Raw genomic sequence first — 18,630 nt, forward strand, 5'->3', positions numbered from 1 at the left:
TAATGCTTATTCCATGTTCTTAATGTCATTCATAACATATTTATAATCACACATATCAAGAATCATGATTCATTCCAAGCTACTACTCAACAATGTCACTATTCTCATAATCATGACCCATCTTCCACCTCCTTTCATAATCTAAGTCTTTCAACCTCTCGATACTTTAAACAACATGGAATGATCATAAAACTTACCTTTGACAGTATGAGAGTGAGCTTTGGGTGGAAACTCTTCACTTGAGCAAAACCCTAGTTCCACTTCCAATGAGATTTCTTGTTTTGGATGAACCCTAGTGAGTTTCTTGCACTTGATTCTCTTGGTTTGATGAAGTTGATCATTAGTTTCTCTTTAATTCTTGTAGGAGAAGTGTGGAGAGGGTTCTAGAGAATTCTTGAGGTGTGGGGTGAAAAATGAAATGAAACAAATGAGGTTGGGGTCCCTTATATTAACTTAAAAATCTGTCCCGACTCGGTTATACGGACAAACATACGGTCCGTATAATTTATATGGACCGTATGTGTGACCGTATCTTTGGTCCAGTGAAGGATCCAGTTCTGGGCAGTTTATACGGCCAGTATCTTTTATACGGTCCGTATAGTGGACCGTACAATGCTCAGTTTTCCGAAACTTGTTCCCGTCGACTCGTTTGATCTCCAATCCTTATGGAACCTTCTTAACACTTGTTTAACACTTCATTATCAATCTAAGGGACATTATAACTCTTATCTAAGACATCATTAAGCCATCATTAACTTGATACCTCGTAAATCCTTTCCGATACACAACGTATACCTCGCCTTTCTGGACGAACTTTCTTCTCTTGCGTCAAACGTCTTTGAAATCTCAATTAGGACCATTAAATACCACCTCTTGCTTATAGAAACATCGTATACTTTGTGCCTTTCGTTAGTCTATGCACTGCGCAACAACATGAAATTTTCCCGAGGTGTAACATTCTTCCCCCCTTTTAAAACATTCGTCCTTGAATGTTAAGTTCTCTGGAATTTTACGAAAATTTCACTAGAGTTTCCCCTATAATATAGCACTACCATCCTGTCACAACAGCCACTAATAACAATGCCTCACAGGGCCACAACATAATAGCAATAAAGTTTGGCCACACACAACCCAAATGCACAAAAAGAAAACATACATACCTCATAATCTTGATGTTTCATCTTGGATCTCTTCCGGGGGTTGAAATAAGTGCGGGTACTTGGACTTCGTATTTTCTTCCACCTCCCAAGTCATTTCTTCTCGGTTGTTGTTTCTCCATAAAACCTTAACTGTGGCTACTTTTTTTATTTCTAAGTCTCTGTACCTGTCTGTCTATTATAGCCATAAGTACCTCTTCACAAGCCAACTTTTCCGTTACTTGAACATCATCTACCGGCACGATCCTAGTAGGATCTCCAACACATTTGCGGAGCATTGATACATGGAAAACTGGATGGACTGATTCAAGTTCTGAAGGTAAGTCCAGTTCATAAGCTACTTGACCCACCTTGTAAACAATTTTATAGGGTCCAATGTATCGAGGACTTAACTTTCCCTTCTTACTAAATCTCATCACGCCTTTCATTGGCGATACCTTTAGAAATACCCAATCATCAATTTGAAATTCTAAGTCTCACCGAAGATTGTCCGCATAAGATTTCTGGCGACTTTGGGCTGTCGTTAATCGATCTCGGATAACCTTGACCTTTTCCAGCTCTTGTTGAATCAATTCAGGGCCTATTAGTTGTACTTCTCCGACTTCGAACCACCCAATTGGGGATCTACACTTTCTTCCATATAGAGCTTCATACGGTGCCATTTGAATACTGGAGTGATAATTGTTATTGTATGCAAACTAAATGAGAGGTAAATGGTCATCCCAGCTACTACTGAAATCTAATACACACACCTGTAACATATCTTCCAAGGTCTGAATAGTGCGTTCGGCTTGCCCATTAGTTTGCGGATGGAATGTTGTGCTAAGCTTTACCTGAGTACCCAAACCTTCTTGGAAAGATTTCTAGAACTTGGCTGTAAATTGCGTCTCTCTATCAGTGATAATAGATATCGGGACACCATGAAGTCGCACAATCTCCTTAAGATATAACCTTGCATAATCTTCTGCTGAGTATGTAGTTCTGACTGGAAGAAAATGATCTTATTTCGTGAGTCTATCCACGATTACCCATATGGAATCATACTTACTTTGGGAACGAGGTAACCCCACAATAAAATCCATGTTGATCACTTCCCATTTCCAAGTTGGGATCTCCATTGCTTGCAATAATCCTCTTGGCTTTTGATGTTCAATCTTTACTTATTGGCAATTTGGGCATTGAGCTACAAATTCTACTATGTCCTTCTTCATTCCATCCCACCAATACATTAGCTTGAGATCATGAGACATTTTTGTTGCTCCTGGGTGAACAGAATACCGAGAATAATGAGCTTCTTCCATAATTCAACGACGTAATTCCGCAACATTCGGAACACATAGCCTGCCTCGGTATCTAAGAACCCTATCTATAGAAGTTTCGAATGGAGACTTCTCTTTTTCATGAAATGTGTCTCTATAATGGCTCAACTGAGGATCTTCATCTTGACGCTCTTTCACCTTCATATCTAAAGATGAAACAGTGGGATTATTTATATTAATTCCTGTACTGCCTGAATCAATTAGACGAATCCCGAGGCTGGCTAGTTGGTGTAACTCACGGACTAATTCTTTCTTCTCCGGAGAGACTTCACATAAACTGCCCATCGATTTGCGGCTAAGTGCATCAGCCACTACATTCGCTTTCCCGGGGTGGTACAAAATGCTCACGTCATAATCTTTCAGTAGTTCCAACCATCACCTCTGCCGTAGATTTAATTCCTTCTGCTTGAAAATATATTGGAGACTCTTGTGATCTGTATAGATATCAAGATGTACACCACACAAGTAGTGTCTCCACATCTTTAGTGCATGAATAACCGCGGCCAATTCAAGATCATGAGTTGGATAGTTCTTCTCATGTTTTCGCAACTGCCTCGAAGCATAGGCAATGACTTTACCGTACTGCATCAACACACATCCTAACCCAACACCAGAAGCATCACAATATACAACATAACCATCTAGCCCTTCTGGAAGTGTCAAGACTGGGGCTAAAGTTAGTCTATCCTTCAATTCTTGGAAGCTGCGTTCACAAGCATCAGTCCATTGAAATTTAACTGACTTCTAAGTTAGCTTCGTCAACAGTGCTGAAATAGAGGAAAACCCTTCTATGAATCTTCTGTAGTAGCCTGCCAACCTCAGAAAACTACGGACTTCCGTAGGCGTTGTAGGCCTTGGCCAAGTCTTCACAGCTTCAATTTTCTGAGTGTCAACCTGAATGCCATCAACTGAAATAATATGGCCCAGAAAAGTCACAAAATTTAGCCAAAACTCGCATTTTGAAAACTTAGCATACAATTCGCGAGTCCAAAAAATCCCAAGGACAATACCAAATGGTCTGTATGCTCTGATTCTGTCTGAGAGTATACTAGAATATCATCAATGAACACGATCACGAGCAGATCTAGGAGAGGCCTGAATACACTATTCATCAAATTCATAAACACTGCCGGAGCATTAGTTAACCCAAATGACATCACCTAAAATTCATAATGGCCATATCTCGTTCTGAAAACTGTCTTAGGAATATCTTCCTCTCTAACTCTCACTTGATGATAACCTGACCTCAGATCTATTTTGGAAAACCATTTGGCACCCTGCAATTGATCAAAAAAATCATCAATCCTTGGGAGAGGATATTTGTTCTTTATCGTCACCTTGTTCAACTGCCTATAATCAATACACATCCATAGGGAACCATCTTTCTTTCTCACAAACAAGACGGGTGCTCCCCACGGCGATGAACTGGCCTAATGAATCCTTTTTCAAGCAAATATTTCAATTGTGCCTTTTGCTCTTTTAATTCTGCAGGAGCCATTCGGTAAGGAGGAATAGAGATTGGTTTAGTATCCAGTAACACGTCAATAGAGAAATCAATCTCTCTTTCCGGAGGAAGGCCTGGAAGTTCATCTGGAAATACATCCAGAAATTCATGTACTACCAAAACGGATTGAAAAGTCGATGGCTTTGCTTCGGTATCATGAACTCGGACAAGGTGATAAATGTAATATTTTGCTATCATCTTCCTTGCCTTAAGGTAGGAAATAAACCTACCTATTGGAGATGCTATATTACCTTTCCATTCAAGCACGGGCTCTCCTGGAAATTGAAATTGAACTACTTTTATTCGGCAATCAACATTGGCATAACATGAGCCCAACCAATCCATACCCATAATCACATCAAAATCTAACATTTCTAGCTCAACTTAATCAACTTTAGTCTGGCGTTCACATACCACAATTATACAATTTTTGTATACTTGTCTAGCTATCACGGGATCACCAACCGGAGTAGATACCTCAAAGGTTTTGATTGGCTCGGGTTTCACCTCAATACGACCAGTAACATACAGAGTAATATAAGATAGTGTAGAACCTAGATCTATCAATGCATATACGTCATGAGAAAATACGGATTATATACCTGTAACCACATCCGGGGAGGACTAAAGATCCTGGCATCCGGCTAGAGCATAGATACAGGGCTGGATACCACATAAATTGGACACTCCCCCTCTGCCTCTACCTCGACCTGCTAGAATCTGGGGAGTCTACCCTATCGGGCGCAAAGAAGAAGAACCAGCTACTGATCCTGTGGGCTGAACCCCACCTCTACCATACCTCGAGGGACAATCACGCATCACGTGTCCAGTCTGTCCACAAACATAACAAGCATCTGTACCTTAGCGACATGGCACCGAATGTAACTTTCTGCACTGACTACATCGTGGGACTGGAGGTCTCCTCTAGCTATAATCACCCCCAAATTGGGAACCTGAGACCCTCGAACTCTGACCCTGTCCTGAATGTACGGGGCGATCAAATCTCCTACCTGCCAACCGAGGAGGTGCGCTGGTCGCCGACTGACCTGAGTATCTAGAGTGTGACCCCCTCGATCCCTTTCTATAGTCGCGACCGGCACCCATAGATCTGGCCCTCTTACTTTGCCCTCTGTCAATATCGCGCTCACCCCTTTGTGGATGTTGCTGCTCTTCTAAGTTCTAGGCATGGGCCTAAATATGGGAAATATCCATCCCCTCTTGCAACGAAGCGTCAAGCAATCTTTAAACAAATGTGGCCCTAGGACACTCACAAATCTATGCACTCTATCTCTCATGTCGGCACCATAGTCGGAGCATATCTAGCCAATGAGTTAAAGTGAAGGCTATACTCCCGGGCACTCATACTTTCTTGTTTTAAATTTAAGAATCTATTCGCTCTAGCTCGACAGACCTCGAGTGTCAAATAGTGACGAAAGAAGGCATTTACAAATTCTTGCCAAACTGGAGGAGGTGCATTCTCTTTTCTGGAAGATACCCAATTATTATACCAAAGAACTGCCACATCCCGGAGTCTATAAGATGCCAACTCCACATATTCGGTATCGGAGGCATGGATAATTTTTAATGTCCTCAACATCTCATCAATAAAACCTTGCGAGTCTTCACCCGGCTTTGACCCGAAAAACTCTGAAGGATTTAAACTCATAAAATCACGGGCTCTAGTACTAACTGCCCAGTCACTTAGACCCAAACTCTGCCGCTGGGCGGCAACTAACTGCGTCAATAAATGAATAACTTTGGTCATTTGTTGACCCGAAGCAGCCGATGGAGGAACTGTAGGCATAGGAGCTGGAGTTGAAGCCCCCTCTTGTTCTTCTAAGTTAGGCGGAGTGGGAGAGGTATTAGACGGAGCCTCATTATATGATTCACCTTCTTCTACATTAGTTGGCGGCTCCCTCTCCACTCACCCTGTTGTAATAGCCTTGCCCTTCTGGGCGGTAGTAGCTTTTTTCTTTACCGGCATCGCTGAAATCATAACACACTATTAGGGAGGAGAAAACTTTATAACATAGTTGTATCGCACGATCTAACAAGATGAAGAATGGTCATTTTTCCTAAATGCCATGTAGCCTCCTGTTTATAGATGTGGCGTGCAACACACCATAAACAAGACTCTATTAGACATGGCTTGTAGACACTTCCTAGAACTGAACTGCTCTGATACCACTTTTGTCACGACCCGACTGGAGGCCATGACGGGTACCCGGAGCTAACTACTGAGCACCGCTCATTCTACTATTCATTATACTTATCCTACATTCAGTTATTACTCTCATCCTTCTAATCATAGAGAAACCATTACATTTTCAGGAACACATCTAATTCCATATACATAATCCCTTCGGCTATCAAAACAATAATACATATATATATATATATATATATATATATATATATATATATATATATATATATATATATATATATATACATACATATATACAATGAGGCGATCATGAGATCATATTACCCACGCATACGTATCTACGAGCCTATACTAGAGTACAAGACATAAGGACGGGACAGGACCCCGTCGTGCCCAGATATGTACACAAAACAATAAGTCAAATGGCACCTCCGGAACAATGGAGTGCTCTCGTAAATCTGTTGATCAGCTTCTATGAGTCTGGGTTGCCTCCCTGTCTACCTGTGGGCATGAACACAACGTCCAAAGGAAGAAAGGACGTCAGTACGAGCATTGTACTGAGTATGTAAGGCATGAATAAAATTAGCATAATAAAGAAAACATGAAACATAAGGTGAGGATATAACCTGCTTAGCCTTTAAGAGTAAATGTATTTTATACATATCACATATATCAACATATCACATTTACCGTCGTCGTTAACCGGCATCCGGGTAACCATCATACGCCGCCCACGAGTGGTGTCATGGCCGGCCCTCTAGGCACGGTGTAAATATAGGCAGCCCGCCTTTGCGGTGCCATGTCCGGCCATCTAGGCACGGTGGAATCGTATGCAGCCCGCCTTTGCGGTGACATGACCGGCCATTCCAGGCACGGTGGAATCGTGTCATGATATACTCATCATAAACTTATCATCATCATAAATTTGTCATAAATCATGCCTTAGAACTTAAAGACAACCTGTAACTATACCGGGGTGACGTAAGGTCGAGAAATCCCATTTCCATTATGGTGTAATCATGATCATCATACCTCACCTTGAAAAAACTAACATCATAAGGTGGGTCTAGCAATAGTGAATAATATCAAGGAATCATATAAGGGGTATTAGCTTCATGGAATTATCTTATCGTAAGCTTTAGGATCTCTAGGCTTAGACTCATCATCATCATTATCGTATTCATAAAGTATCTTTTACCTCTATCTCATATGAAGCTCTTTCTGAACATACACTCATAATTTTTTGGAATGTAAGATAGTCATGGAAAAATCGGAGGATTCATGTCACATGAGTCATGCCTTAGAAAAAAGGGACTAGCCTTACATACCTTTTCGTTTAGCTACTCTATCACTTGAACGTTCTTCTCCAATGTTCACGTTTCTACCTTCAAGAGAGTTTGTACTAACGTTAGATAATCGATAGCTTAAGCATGCTTGACTAAAGCTAGAGAAAATTGGGCAGCATTTCCTTTGTTTATACAACTTTCTCCATATCATATATCAACTCACAAACGTCACTAATAACATTCATAATTTCATAAGCAACAATCTTCATCCACCTACATTATCCAAATTTCTTAATTTCACTTCAAATCGTCCATAACTATGGTCATAGTACAAAAGTACATTCATTATTAGATAATGCTTATTCCATGTTCTTAATGTCATTCATAACATATTTATAATCACAACATATCAAGAATCGTGATTCATTCCAAGCTACTACTCAACAATGTCACTATTCTCATAATCATGACCCATCTTCCACCTCCTTTCATAATCTAAGTCTTTCAACCTCTCGATACTTTAAACAACATGGACTGATCATAAAACTTACCTTTGATAGTATGAGAGTGAGCTTTGGGTGGAAACTCTTCACTTGAGCAAAACCCTAGTTCCACTTCCAATGAGATTTCTTGTTTTGGATGAACCCTAGTGAGTTTCTTGCACTTGATTCTCTTGGTTTGATGAAGTTGATCATTAGTTTCTCTTGAATTCTTGTAGGAGAAGTGTGGAGAGGGTTCTAGAAAATTCTTGAGGTGTGGGGTGAAAAATGAAATGAAATAAATGAGGTTGGGGCCCCTTATATTAACTTAAAAATCTGTCCCGACTCGGTTATACGGACAAACATACGGTCCGTATAATTTATATGGACCGTATGTGTGACCGTATCTTTGGTCCAGTGAAGGATCCAGTTCTGGGCAGTTTATACGGCCAGTATCTTTTATACGGTCCGTATAGTGGACCGTACAATGCTCAGTTTTCCGAAACTTGTTCCCGTCGACTCGTTTGATCTCCAATCCTTATGGAACCTTCTTAACACTTGTTTAACACTTCATTATCAATCTAAGGGACATTATAACTCTTATCTAAGACATCATTAAGCCATCATTAACTTGATACCTCGTAAATCCTTTCCGATACACAACGTATACCTCGCTTTTCTTGACGAACTTTCTTCTCTTGCGTCAAACATCTTTGAAATCTCAATTAGGACCATTAAATACCACCTCTTGCTTATAGAAACATCATATACTTTGTGCCTTTCGTTAGTTTATTCACTGCGCAACAACATGAAATTTTCCCGAGGTGTAACACCGCCGATCTTGGTCTTAGTGTTAATAAGTTAGATTTTTTGCTATTACATGTCATTGGATAAATGATAGTTGGGTGATGCAAAAAATAATTATAGCTTTTATATATGATGAAGGGAAGGTTTTTCACGACGGTAAATTTTTAGCGAATGGAATAACAACTAATATGAACGTTTCAAACATTTACAAAAAAAAACTTTGTATTGCTTTAGATAATGCTTCTAACAACACAAAGGCGGTTGGCCTTATAAAAAATGAATTAAACCCTCCACTAGAAAATATTTTCCATGTGAGATGTAGTTGTCAGATTTTAAACTTAATTGTTAAAGATGGTCTTAATTTATTTGATGATCCTATTCACAAGGTTCGAAACGCGTTTTTTTTTTTAATGCCAATAGGGCTAAAATGAGATTTTAAGACTCAATGTGTGAGTGTTGTTCTTATACCTAAGAAAATTCAAGTTGAAGTTGATACTAAGAGGAACTACACTTACATTATGTTGCAACAAGCATATGAATATAGGGTTCCCATATAAAATACTCAGAACAATCACAATAAGGAGATTAGTGAGTGGTTAAGTAATTCCGATTGGGAAGATATTGTGGAATGTACTACACTTTTAGAAAAATTTATAATGCTACTCTTTCTTTTTCTATACAATTCTATCCCACGGTTACCGAAAGTTTAGCATACTTAGCCGAAAAAACTAGAGTTTTATATGAGTATAGTGAAAAACCGGGTTATCAAGCAGCTATTCATAATATGAGGGAAAAATTTAAGAAGTATTATTTTCCCATCCCAACTTTATTTATATTGGGTTCTATTCTAAATCTTTGTTTTAAAACTTATTATATCGTTGAGTTGGTTAGACAAATTTATCATTATTTAGCTATTACAACCAAGGAACCATCTTTATTTGAGGCCGAGAAAGCAGTAAATGTTGAGCTTAAAAAAGAATTTACACATTATTCTAAGTTGGAAGAAAATGCTACATCCGTTGCTCCACGCCCTACTACTTCTACTTCTCAAACTAAAAAATGTGGCTTGTCAAGTTTAGGAATTTGGAGAAACATTTCTACTACTCCTTCTAGTAGTAGTGCAAACTTTGATGAACTTCACTTTTATTTGACGCAGCCAGTGGTGCAAATGAGCGACAAAGTGGATGTCATAGCATGGTGGAAGAAATACAAGGCGAATTATTCGGTACTTTCAAGAATGGATCGGGATATCCTTAATGTTCAAATATCAACCGTGGCCTCGGAAAGTGCATTTAGCCAAGGAACAACAAATTGGAGAGCATAGACACTCCTTATCCGGATTTAGCTTGAAAGTACTAGTTGGCATTAGCGATTGGATTAGATCGGAGCGGCGCAACTAAAGTCTAGCGGCGGTGGAAGGCGAAAAGCAAGAGATTGAACTTTTAATAGCAAATGAAGAAGACCAAATTGAAGACATGGAATATAACTCAATGGATGAATATGATATGGTGGACATTACCCAAATGGTTGAAACAATGTAATTTTATTCTTGTACTATTTAGTTACAACTCATGTATTATTTTCAAGTTAAAAAAAATTACAACTTGCAAATAAATGTTATCCCTTAATGAATAAAATATATGGCTCACTGAGCTTTCTTCTATTTACTTGTGTTCATATTCTTACAAGTATTCAAGTTAATATTGAATATATTAAGTTAGGAATATACCTACAATATACTTAGAATATACTTACAATATACATCTACTTAAATTATAAAATAGAAAGTTATAACTATATATATTTACAAATATACAATCTTGAATTTTATATCACTCATGATTTATTAGTAAATATAAAATTTAAGTTATAATACATATAACTTAAACATATATATACACTTAGAATATACATAACATATATAAATATACTTAAGTTAAAAATATACTTGAAAATAAAAAGTATACAATCTATATTACATATACTACACTTATAAGCATACATATACATGAAACTTATATATATTATAATTTAATTAAAAAAAATTAACCGACCAATTACGGTTTTAGCATTTTCAACTGGCAACCGGTAGCCATGGCCAGTTTTTTAACCGGCAACCGGCCGGTTGGGCCAACCGGTGTCGGAACCGGGCCGGGTTGAACCGGTTGCCAGGTTTAAGTGACATAAAGAAAACAAAATAATTAGCATGAAGAAAAAATAGATGCTTGAAATGAAATTTTACTACTTTCACGTAAGGACGGAGTAAATAGTACAAAAAAGTGACATTGTACTTTCAGCTGAAAGTGACATAAGGTACAAGTTTGGAATAAACTTTATAGTAAAGCCAAGAATCCTTCTACATAAAGATGCAAAGCTAATAAATTATTTTGCTCTAAGAGGAGAAGGAACAAACCTTGGAGATGAAGGTCTAGAGATTAAAGAAGAAAATGCGATAACAAATTAAAAAATTGCAAAAAAATTGTGATGTGCTATAAGTTGAGAAGGTTGGCCTCTTATATAGGTGTCCAAAGGAGCCCTCATAATCCGTGTAGATAGCTAGGAATAATCATCTCCCGAAAGAAATAGGATTTGGTATCTCTAAAATTTAGGAGATGTTGAAGATAATTGTTATCCATTTTAAGAGATTGAACTAAGCCATAATTCAAAGAAAAAACAAGTATCCTATTGATGGACAAGAAGTCCAGGTGGTGGAAGAGTTCAAAGAGAAGTAAATTCCTTTCTTTACTCATGTGAATATTGAATGAAAAGTGCCCCCAACGAAAGGTATAACAATTGCCAACCAGATTTTCATAAGCTACATTCATTGTTGTCGAGATCCAAAATTAATTTAAAATTAATTGGGCCAGTAGTCCACTAAATCCACGAGACCAAAAAAAAAACGTCTCAAGCGCTCCAAATATACTTTTTATCTTTTACTGGTACTTAAAGCCTAGTCTTCAAAAATTAATACGACAAGTCTTGAAGTAGGGGGCATTAGTAGTCATTTAAATTTTATTGGATTTAAATCCATAAATTAATTTGGACTATATTAAATTCAAGAAAATAGTTCAAACAATGTGACTAATATGATTGGATTAATCATCTAATCTTAAATATATTGGGCTAGTCCATTTGATTGGGCTCCAAATGATGAGTCTACTTTAATAGCCCAAGTTCCAAGCCCATATGAAAATCCAGGCCCATGCCACATGTCAAATAAGGTGGAAATACAAGTCAAATTAACGAGCCAATGAAATCATGCCAAGTGTACGGATGACATGCTCTAGCCAATCAAATTGGAGCTTGTCACTGGATAAATGTGATTGGTCAGTTCAAACCGTCCAATCAAATCACAAAGCTACACCTTCCCTAAAACTATAAATAGGAGTCCTCATAACTCACAAAGGAGGAGGAATCAAGAACAAGAAGCTATAAGAGAGCTCGTGGATCACAGTCTACATATTTCTCTACAAGCTACAAGTTCAAGCATTCAAGCAATCAAGTTCAAGTTAAAGATTAAGAACGAAAACAAATATCAAGGCGTTCAAGATCAAGCTACTTGTTCGTGGCAAATAATCCAAATCCAAATCCAAAGACAAAGACAAAGATTCAAGATCAAGCTACTCAGGCCCTTGAATCTAAATAAAATTCAAGTTCAATATAGCTCATATGGAAAAGGTCCAAAAATGCCCTTGGATTATCCCAAAAGGTTTAAAAATACCCTTCATCCATCTATTAGTCTAAAAATACCCTTCATCTACCTATTTTGGCTCACTTATACCCTTAAATTTAACACCCCTCTCCTTTTTATTATTTTTCTAGTATTATTTATTACGTGGCCCCTTCTTATTGATCAAAAATAAAATCTGACCCAAGACCCAATTCCCTTTCAAAAAAAACCTTTTGCACATCGCATACACCAAAATTCCTTTCTCTGTCTCTCTAAAGCGTAAGAATGCTTTAAGGCAGATAATTCCTTATTTATTTGTTTAAGTCATCTGTCTCCTCAAATTTGCATAAAGTTTCTTTGTTTCACTTTGCCTGTTTTGCAACAGCACAAGCATAATATATGTCAAGAACACCTTCAACTAATATACTCTTTCTGTACAATTTTACATGATAGTATTTGAGCAACCAAGAAGTTCAAGGAAAGCTTGAGACTAGAACATGACAGTTCTCTCTCCAACTCTAGTGGAAGGCCAGACGTTTCATAATAAAAGTGGTCATCCTTCTGTCAGAGAAAGGAATATCTGCCTTAAACTATTCTTACGCTTTAGAGAGGCAGAAAAAGAAATTTGGGTGTATGCGATGTAGATGTTTTTTTTAAAAGGCAATTGGATCGTGGGTCAAGGTTCATGGGTCGAGTAGAAGGAAAACATTTGGTGGGGGGTGGGGTTTTATTTTTGCCAATAAGGAGGCGCCATCTAATAAATAATAATAATAAAACAAATAAAAAGGAGTGGGATGTTAAGTTTAAGGGTATAAGTGAGCCAAAATAGGTGGATGAAGGCTATTTTTAGACCAATAGATGGATGAAGGATATTTTTACACCTTTTGGGATAGTCCAGGGGCATTTATGGACCTTTTCCTTAGTTCATATTATTACTGGAGAATCAGAGGATTATATAGAGATTGAAACACTCAACATACTTGAAATCAAATACTACATTTTGTTACTCCATTTTCCTATCTTGATTATTATTTTTCTCAACTCGAAATTTGTTGTTTAAACATGCGTTCAGAGAACGAAGTAAACTGGCAGATGTCGCAGATAACAAGGCTTTTGAAGAAGAAGAGCAACAACAATTCTACAGCTTTCAGGAGCTTCCCTCCATGGGCAAAACTATTTTGCATATGGATAAAGTTGAAATACCGTCATTAAGGATCACGACAAGGTGGATACTGCAGACATGAGGGACATAATCAAAGCAGAAGACACACTTTGCAACTTATACAGAAGATGATCACATATGCTTCATTTTTAATACTTCTAGCAAAATGTAAAATCATCTTTGAGTTCTCTAATTCTCAGATGGTTATAGCCACACCTACCTAGATGTTTTCTTTCTGTTTTTTCATGTTTTCTTTTCTGTTGAACTTTGAGATTATTCAATAAAACACCAAAGGACACTTCCTTCTAGTATAATTTTAATTAAAAAAATAATATACTATTTATTAAGTTTTGTGCACATATAGCATGATAATTAATATAAAGTATGTATGCGAAAAAATGATCCTTTATAAAATCTTGTATCCGAAAAAATACATTTTAAGCGTGCATCTTAAAAGTTTGTTGAAGATAATGATCAGACTAATAATTCTGATATGGATTCGATCACCTAGTTTGAGCATATTAGGATTGAAACTCTTGCAACAGCTAACCTAGAAGAATTCTACTCTAAGTTGTATAGCTAAACTATAGGATCAATCTCTTGTATAAATAGATAGGCTCATGTAATTTTTGTACATCATCAATGTACTCTTTCTCGACATATTTCTGCTCTTTATTTTCTCATGGTATCAGAGCATCTTTGAAGCTATTTTCGCTGTCAAAATCCAGTTTTTACTACACAATAACAATTTTGTTCATATGGCTTCCAATACCTTTTCAACAGCCTCTTTTCATGACTATTTGACGGAGTTCAAGAACATCCGTGATGGCTTGGCTTTCATACATAAGCTTGTGGATGATGATAGCAAGGTAATCAACTTTACTAGAGGATTGGGTCCTAAATACAAGACTCTTAGGATTGTGATGCTTGGCAAGGCACCTTATCCAACACTGAGTCGGTTGGTTACTACCTTAAGGGGTTTTGATCTCAGGGAGGATGAAGGAGATGATTCATTACAAGCGAATCACAACATGGCCTTTGTAGCACAAAAGACATACAACAACAGGGGTAGAGGAAATTTTTCAAACAAAGAGAGGTAATATGAACCACAGCTCAAGGGGAAAAGGCTTCAGGCCTACCGAACAAGATAACAACCAGAACACTAAAGGATCTGGTAATTCTCCTAAAGGTTAGGAACATTTAGGATCATCGGCATGTCAAATCTGTGGTAGACACAATCATACTGCACTAAAGTGCTTCTACAGATGGGACTTCTCCTATCAAGCACCAGAAGATCTGCGTTAGGCTCTTTCTACTATTAGGATCGGGCTACTCCTATGTACACAAAGAACCATATTCTTGGAGAAACTATGCAACAAGGTAAATTTCTGAATATCAAATCACCACAAGAATCTTTGCATGGAACACTACTTTCTCGAGGGAGGCAAAAACCATGGCCTATCTCTTATAGGACTTTCCTCAACTTCATTAAACTCGAGCAAATTAAGGCTTACAATATTTCTTGCAATACCTAAGGAACTATTCCAAATAGTCCCCCTTGTACCATCTTAATACAATACCTTAATGACCATACCTATCCAAGAGGTTCCCTTACAATCATTATCAACTAACACCTATTACACAATTCTTGAAAAGGTACATAGCTAGAACTAAAATTGAACCTAACTAAATACACAAAGAACTGAAAGATAAATCCTGATGTGCCTGGGTTCTTTGTAGTTGGTTCTTCTAGAGACTTAGGTGTTGACTGCGCTCACGCTTGATGTCTCGCGTCAGATTTCTGATTGTGGTTATGGTCAAGCTTCAATGCTTGCTTGTGTTATGTTTATATTAAAGTGGTTTCCATCCTTTATTGTTGAATCCAATCAAGTTTTGGTATCATTAATTGTACCCGAAAATTGAACCTTGCTTGCTTGGATCTTCCTTCTTTCCTTATATGTGCGTCGACTATTCTTTCTCCTACTTTAATGTATGTTCAACTTATGGTAAGGATTCCATATAGTCGAAATATGAATTCTCATCAAATAGGAACCAGTCAATTTCCAATTCTCCTAGTCGGTTATGAAATTGCTTCTAGGCAATCTCCTGTGTTGTGGATAAGGATCAGTTCCTCTAATGTTGTGGCTACTTCACTAAATCATTTGGAAATTTGTTTTGACATCTGATTCTTCAATGGATTCCTTATATCTCCCTTAGTTTTCATTGGGTACATTATTTGTCAAATCATCAAAACACTAATTTAAGCTCTACAATATTAAATAAGTCAGCAGCTACTCAACAATTTCCCCTTTTTTGATGATGACAAACATATAGTAGCTACAAATGTCTTCATGTGCTTTTGATCAGCTTTTTCACTCTTCTTCAGCTCTGGATCTATGTTTCCCCTTAGCCTTAGCTTCTATGTTGATAATCTTCCCCCTTAGAACCAACTCTATGTTTTTCTAACACTACAACTTCGTGTTGATACAACTAAGGCTCATTACACGAGGTTTGTAAGCTCATAGTAGTTCACCCTTGATCACAACAAGGTTTGTAAGCTCACTGAGTCAAATGCTAGGACTTTACATTCCATTCATTGCAGCCTGCTAGATGACTAGGATACAGGACTAAGAAAGTATGAGGGTTTGCTTAATCTGCTAGGAACTAACCTCCTGCTTATTGCAACTCTATAGCAACTAGGTGGTGTGGAACCTGATTGTGTCCAATGATAAATGTGACGACCAGGTTCTTCTATGCATGACATTTGCTCCCCCCCCCCCCCCCCCCCATATCTCCTTGTCAGTGCCTTCTTAAATAGACTGAATTCTTTTATAAGTAAGAACCATATCCCTTACAATGCATCCTAATTGGCAACTGGATATGTGTGCAATGCAGCTTTCAATCTTTATTATCTTTGACCAGCTTCAATCTCCATGTGGTCATGTAATGTCTGTGACTGATATATCTAATGTTGGCAAATGATTTGTATGAATATGACTGAATCTTCCCCCTTTTAACATCATAAAAGATTAAGTGCGTCAACAAGATCTGGTGTATCCAATCAATGTGAAACTCATGATCACTCGGGCTGCATTATCACAAATATGATACAATAGCTCTAATAATGTAATCTAGTTAAAACCTTAGGAGGAATATTCACATGCAACACATTAAGTCATAAGATCCAAAGCAAAGTGTTGCTATACATCAATCTAAAATTTCGAGGAAAGACATGGAAATCAAGTCGATATTTGGTAAGATTTAGGATTGATATTGATTGTTAAGGGATAGGGACTTGGTTCTCTGATTAAGCTCAATTTGTTTAAGTAAGTCCCTATGTGTCATAAGGCAAGTACATATATTCCCCTTTTTGTAATCTGAACCTTTAAGGTCAGTTGCTTTCCAGACTCAATCATCCTCATCTTCTTCTTTCTTTATACCTACTGACTTTATTTTGGAGTCAGCCTTTTTTTTTTTTTTACATTCTAGATTGAGAACTTCTCTTTTGTTAATCTCTTTACCCCACTTATCACTAATGTAATAACCAGTACCCTTGAGGTAAGATTAGGAGTGCTCGTCATGTTAAGTAAGCTGTGTTATGAAGTATTTGAGTCCTATGTTAGTCATAAGTCAAGGTTGGAAATATATCGAGTTGCGATAGAGAAGTCGACTAAGGTTTGTCAAATGTTAAGAATTCAAATCCATTAGTATTTGGGTAATTTTCCTCAGAGTGTTTCTCCCTGTGTACTTGGAGTTACGGGGTTATCCAACTATCAAATCGAAGGTATATGAGTATAGTTTCCAATGTATTAAATTGTTCGTCTATAAGACCTAGTATAGAAAGTTATTTGCATTTAAAGAAAGGATTGCGCAACTGTCAGTGGGCAGAAAATGACCTCGCAACGCGAGGGCCATAATGACTAAGTTGGTCGTGTTGGATAACATGTTGTGATCTAGGTGAGGCGGTGGAGTGTTATATAATGTTAAAATTAGATTTTTCAATTCATTTCTCATAGTTCCTAACTGAATTGGAGCAAATTCTCTCTATAATTCTTCTCTCCATCAAGTGATTCCGAAGTAAGTGTAATCAAACTTAGTATGATGATTTCTTCCACGAATCTATTGTTCTAACCTCGATTTCCTTAAGATCTTAGCAAGTCAAATATTACTTTGTGGTAAAGGTGTCGGGAAGATTTGTAGAAAAAGACCCAAGTTTGATTCATTCTCTATGACCTCCCATAAGCTCGTATGAGCATCTAAGGCAAGTATTGTTAAGAACTCACAGGACAATGATCAAAAGTTGTGAGTTCAACTTTTACTAGTTGTATAAGTCTATTAAGGGTGTTTTATTATGGTATGAAAATTGGTGGAGGCTTAGTAGCTCATGTAGAGCTTATTTGTTGTTAAAAAGAGGTCAATTGTGGAGTACACCATTGTATTATAGCCTGAGGAGGTCGTCACTCTTTGATTGCCTGACTATATTGTTGGTATAGTTGTAATATTCGGTTGCGCTATAGTTATGTTGAGATTAGCCCATCTTAAATAGGCTGGGCGTCTACCTAGGATGGACTCGTTGTAGTCATTCGAAGATTTAACTAATGTATTTAAGGCTATTCCTTTTTTCACCACTATGACACGTCTTCCGATTTATTATTTCTTATGTACTGGCTTTAAAGTCTAAGGAATATGAAAGGACATCAATTCCATGTTATCCGTTTCGTGAGTCGGACTAGAGTCATGTCATGTAGGTACGAGTCGACACTTCATACAGATTTACCACTCTTAGGGATGAGTTTCCAAGTATCGTTATTGGCTTATAGATTGTTACTTAAGATGAGTTATAATGGTAGCTTTCGGTGATCGTTAATGGGTTATAGATTGTGACCTAAGTTAAATCATATCAGTAGCTTAAGAATTACCATTATTGGTATGTAAAGCGTCACTTAAGATGAATCACATCGACATAGCCATTCTAGCTAAGTCATTCACGAGAGTAAGACTATTCAGAGGATGAGAGTACAGGTTCCAAAAGTATAAAATTATAATCGTAGAAAAATAAGTACATATGTTCGTATTGTA

This window comes from Lycium barbarum, chromosome 4, assembly GCF_019175385.1.
Source record: "Lycium barbarum isolate Lr01 chromosome 4, ASM1917538v2, whole genome shotgun sequence".
In the NCBI taxonomy this organism is placed as follows: domain Eukaryota; kingdom Viridiplantae; phylum Streptophyta; class Magnoliopsida; order Solanales; family Solanaceae; genus Lycium; species Lycium barbarum.